Here is a 5,738-nt window from a genome sequence, read left to right as displayed (position 1 = left end):
CATTTTTGGATCATTTTTTCCATTACTCTTCGTCTCAGCTGACATTAGCCGAAAGGAAGATCGGCATGCCCTTTCTTGTTGTTTTTTGTTATACAGTTGACGAGGTAGCTATTTTTTACAATATCTTTTTTTTTATTTGTTAACAATGTGAAAGTGGTCCAGTTCTTGTGATAACATGCTTGATGTTTTGAGAAGGTTATAGCTGAAATGGGTTAAGATAGAACCGAAAGAAAATGTATCATCAATCATTTGATTGAAGGCCTACCATATTGCAGTTGGGGAAGAGATTTTACAGAGGTTTTGCTATTGTCTTTGTTGACTAGAGTATTTCAGATTTATGACTATAGCATCTGGGCTGAACGGTTATGCAGTGCCTCAAGCATAGCCTTTTGATGTAGCCTTAGTTATGTTTTTTTTTTTTTGATTAGTAATCGGGGTTAGGCAGACCCCAAAACCAGATAACAGGAAGGCGACGAAATTACAGTCTAAAGTAGAGAGTTCCTTCATCATCCTCTTTAACATAGTCAATGAGAGGATGAGGAAGGGACAACCCCAGCAAACAGGAACCCTTTAAAGGGCAGTCAGCTTTTGAAAGGAAATCTGCTGGACGGTTTGCTTCTCTCCAAATGTGGGACACCCTCCATGATTCAAATCTAGAGAGGGTATTTTGAAGATGAGCTAGAGCTTGCCTCCTTCTCCACGGACAAGGGAATATGCCTTTGATAACATTTACCGCCAAGAGTGAGTCGGATTCAATCCAAAGATGCTTGATGTCGAAGGAGGAGGAGGCCAATGAGACACCATGAAAGATGGCCTCAAGCTCCAATTCCTGGATTGCCATTAAATCCATATCCTTTGAGAATAAGGCTAGAACAGAGCTTTCTGAGTTACGAAGAAGTCCACCAATGGAGGCTAAGGAATTCGCCAAAGAAGCATCACAGTTGAGTTTGATACACCATGGCGGTGGACGCTCCCACCTACAGCTCCTGGCGGGCTTTTTAGTGTTGAACAGAGGAAGATCAAAAGCCTTCGAGAAGGCCAAATCTCTGCAACTATTATGGCTATCAAGCCCAAGGAAAATGCACCTGCTTCTGATGATATGCTGGATATTATTGAGAATCACTTGCTTATGCATACTGGCACCTCCATATATCCTGTTATTTCTCTCTAGCCAAATATGATAAATTGAGGAAGTAAAAGCTACTCGGATAGCAGTTGAGAGTTGATTTGAACCAGGGTGAGTGGTTCTCATCCATTCCTCTTCAACCAGGAGCTTTCTTTTTGGGTTTCTTCTGTGATTGAATTGCCTCAGCACATTTCTCCATATCCAGGCCGAGAAAGAACAGTTGAAGAACAAATGATCAATACTTTCAGGTTCAGCAGAACACAATGGGCATCTGGTTGCTCTAGCTGGGCCAAGGAAGGATAGCCTATCACGAGTGCTGAGTTTTTGATGGAGGGCTAACCAAGATATAAAACTCATTTTGGGGATGTGCCCCTTGAACCAGATGGAAGAGGTCCAAACTAATTTAGTTCGGTGCTCTCTAATGCCATTCCAGGCACTTTTCAAAGAGAAAGAACCATCAGAGGTATCTTTCCAAATGGGTTCATCTTCAATATTTGGAATAATCAGGGCTTTCTCAAGGATCCGGTTGATGGAGGGGAGCCTATGCAACATGATAGGATCCCAGGTTCCTTTGTGGAGAACTTGATGAACTGAAGTCCGAGGATGAATAGCGTTTAGCTCTATTCCTTCATGGTACTGATCTAAGATAGGTCCATCTGGGTGCCAGGGCTGAGTCCAGAAATCGATACCCTGTCCTTCGCCAATGATATAACAGATGGACTTCTTTGCTGCCTCTCTCCGAGCTCCCCAAGACATTTTGCTGGGGTAGTTAATTGTCCAGAAATTCCTCTTCTTTACATACTTATGATGGAACCAAGAAACCCAGAGGGAATTCTTCTTCTTGATTAAGCTCCATATCTGCTTCATATTGGCAGCTTGATTTAGGTCCTTTAACTTGCGTAACCCCAATCCTCCTTCAGCCTTTGGGGAGCAGATTGTGTCCCAAGCAATTGGGTGATATGATTTCTGAAGGGAAGGACCAGCCCATATGAAATTTCTGAAAAAATTTTCAATCTTCTCCAGAATACCAGCAGGAAGGTGAAAAGATGCTGCCCAAAAAAGGTGAAAAGAGTTTAGAATGGATTTAGTGAGCTCGACTCTTCCAGCTCTAGATAGGAGTTTGTTGGACCAAGCAGCAATTCTCTTATGGATCTTGCTAATGAGGGGAGCACAATCAGCTGCAGTGAGCCTTGAAGTGATGAGAGGAAGGCCTAAATATTTGATGGGGAGATGGCCTTGAGGTATGTTGAGAGAGTCTTTGATGGCCCCCCTACTGCTGATATCTCCTTCAGAGAAGAAAACCTCACTTTTGTTTAAATTTACTTCCAAACCAGAGCACTGCTTGAAGCGATTGAAACAATCCTTGATTCCCTTTGCCGAACTAGCAGAAGCATCTGCAAACAAGAGAACATCATCTGCAAATAACAGGTGAGTGATGGAAAGGTTACCTTTAGAAAAGGGAGACTTGATCAAGTTCTGGGTAGCAGCTTCTTCGATAATGACTGATAGCATTTCCATACATATACAGAATAAAAGAGGGGACAAAGGATCCCCTTGCCTTATACCATTTGAGGAGGTGAAGTACCCACAGGGTGAACCATTCACTAGAACCGAAAAGGAAGCTGTCTGGATGCATTGTTCGATCCACCCGCACCAAATTTGGTTGAAACCAATCTTCCTCATAAATTGTATAAGAGCTTGATGGTTAACATTATCAAAAGTGTAAGCCCAAGGGTCTACTCTCCTATCTTGTTTTGATGATTCTAAACATAATTGATTGTGTTTTTGAATACTAATCAATTTGCTTCGAAGTGTTGTGTTTGAGATAGGGTTGATCATTGAAGAAACCAACACACAACATGGTCATGCTTGGAGATATCCCATACAAGAGTCAAAGGAGCTAAGTGAAGCTCACCTCATCTCTCAAGCAAGCATACACAAGATGGAAGATCAATTGAAGACCAAGACTAAAGAGAAGTTGAAGATTGCATAGGTATCATTGTACATCCTTTCTCTTTAGATTTCCAAGTCAAGGCAAAGTGTTTTCAACTTGGTTTTCAAAGAACACTTAAGAACTTAAAATGCATTAGTGAATGGTTATGTGGTGGACCAACATGTTGGGACCCTCATAAACATTCCAAAATAACCATAGGAGTTGAGTTCCAAAAGCTAAAAATCAAATTTGCAATAAAAATCAAAAACTGCGGATTTTTAGGCTTCTCGGAACTCCGAGAATTTTTCTCGGAACTCCGAGAATTTTTCTCGGAGCTCCGAGCTCGGAGCTCCGAGCTCGGAACTCCGAGAGTTCCCTCGGAACTCCGAGAAAAGGTCCAGTAGCATCTGGACACTTTCTCGGAACTCCGAGACAATTTCTCGGAACTCCGAGAAATGGTCCAGTAGAAATTTTATTTCTTCTGGCCGTTGTCTCGGAACTCCGAGAATATTTCTCGGAACTCCGAGAATTCTCGGAACTCCGAGAATGGTTCTCGGAACTCCGAGAACCTCGCGACAGACTAAAAAATAGCCGTTGGGATTCAAATTAATTGTTGGTTTTTGATATGTCCACCCCCAAACGGTCATATTCTTTGGTGTGGTTATATATACAACATGTAGAGAAGTTTTTCACCCTCTCTTGATCTTTGAAAAACATCCTTAAGCATCAAAAACATTTGCAATCCATTTTAGCTTGAGTTTTTGTTTTTCATCCCAAACTTGCCTTTCACTTGTGAATCTTTTGAGTTTGGATATAGTAGTGCTTTCACTTGCAAATCACCATCTTTGAAGAGCAATCAAGGGTCTACAAAGAGCATCAAGCTTTCAAGAAGAAGCCAAGCTATTCTCTTTCAAATCTTGTATAGGTGGCTAGGGCATTCCTTTTTTAATTCCCTAGAGAGCAACCGCTTAGAACTCGGCGGAGAAGGAGAGTCTTTGTAAAGGTGTAAGGGCATCCTTGTTTAATATCCCTTGGAATTGTAACCGCCTCGGAGCCGGGCATCGTGGAGGTCTCCAATAGTGGAATCCCTCAAGTGCGACCTTGAGTAGAGTGGAGTAGGCCGTTGGCCGAACCACTATATATCGGTGTGTCATTTCTCACTCTTGCATTTCCATTATTGTTTTGGTTTGGCATTTCACTTTGTTCTTTCAATTATATTTGCACTAACCAAATATTTAATTAAGTGAAGAAAAATTCCAATTAGGGTTTATAGATAATTTTTAAAAGGCCTAATATTGAGTTAAATTCAATTCACCCCCCCTCTTGAGTATTTCAATTGGTATCAGAGCCTCGTCTCTATTTTTTTTGAAAACCCTAACCGGTTTAGAGTAAAGATTCAAAAATGGCAAACTACCCTCAACATCATGAAGGTTATTCAAACACTAGGCCACCCTATTTTGATGGTACAAATTATGGTTTTTGGAAAACTAAAATGAAAATCTTTTTAACTCAAGACTATCAAATGTGGAGAGCAATTAATAATGAATATATCCTACCCACAAGAAATTTGAATGATTGGACCGAAGCCGAACAACAAGCTTCGAATTATAATGCCAAAGCCATGAATTCTCTCATTTGTGCTTTATCTCCCGGAGAATTCAATAGAGTATCAAATTTGAATTCGGCTAAGGAAATTTGGGACACTCTAGAAGTCACCCATGAAGGAACCAATCAAGTTAAAGAATCTAAAATGAACCATCTTTTTCGGCAATACGAACTTTTTCAAATGACACCCGATGAAACAATTGCCGACATGTACACTAGATTCACCAATCTTGTAAATGGATTAAGGGGACTTGGAAAACAATTTTCCAATAGAGATTTAGTAACTAAAATTCTTAGGTCCCTACCTTTGTCTTGGGAATCCAAAACCTCCGCAATCACCGAAGCCAAGGACATGAACACTTTGAACCTAGATGAACTTATAGGATCCTTGATCACACATGAAATGATTTTCAAAACAAAAGCACCCGAAATCGAAACTAAAATCGAAAAAGGAAAAGGAATTGCTTTTGCTTGTAATGTAGGTGAAAGTGAAGATGCAAAGGAAGACATCGAGGATGAAGTAGCTCTCCTAACAAGAAGGATCAAATTCTTGCAAAGAAACATGGGAGGCATGAGAAATAGAAGGACCAATCCTCCATTCAAGAAGAAAGAAGAAGTTGGTGATGGATCTTCTCAACCCCGATGTTACGGTTGCAAGAAGCTTGGACACATTCGCCCGGATTGTCCACTCAACAATGAACCTACTTCAAACAACCGCTTCAAGAGAAGAGAAGGCAAGAGAGGAATGTCCGCCACATGGGATGAGGAGATTGAAAGCGAAGGCGAACAAAATGATGGGGAAGATTGCCTATTAGCAAGAAATGTGTGCTTCATGGCCTCAACAAACGACAACAATGAGGTAAACACTTTAAATGATGTCATTATCTTACAAGAAGTTTTAGATTCCTTACAAAGTGCAAATGATGAACTTGAAATTCAATTTGATAAAATTGCATCACTTGAAAATTCTCTTGCTAACATGACAAAAGAATTTGGTTGGTTAAAAAGGGATCATGAATTCTTAGATGATGAAAATGAAAAATGCAAAGTAGAGATTCATGAGCTAAATGCTAC

Source organism: Tasmannia lanceolata, unplaced genomic scaffold (assembly GCF_043159265.1).
Source record: "Tasmannia lanceolata isolate RefF3 unplaced genomic scaffold, GAP_Taslan_0.1 ptg000003l, whole genome shotgun sequence".
Taxonomy (NCBI): Eukaryota; Viridiplantae; Streptophyta; class Magnoliopsida; order Canellales; family Winteraceae; genus Tasmannia; species Tasmannia lanceolata.
Note: the sequence above shows the minus strand (reverse complement) of the source record.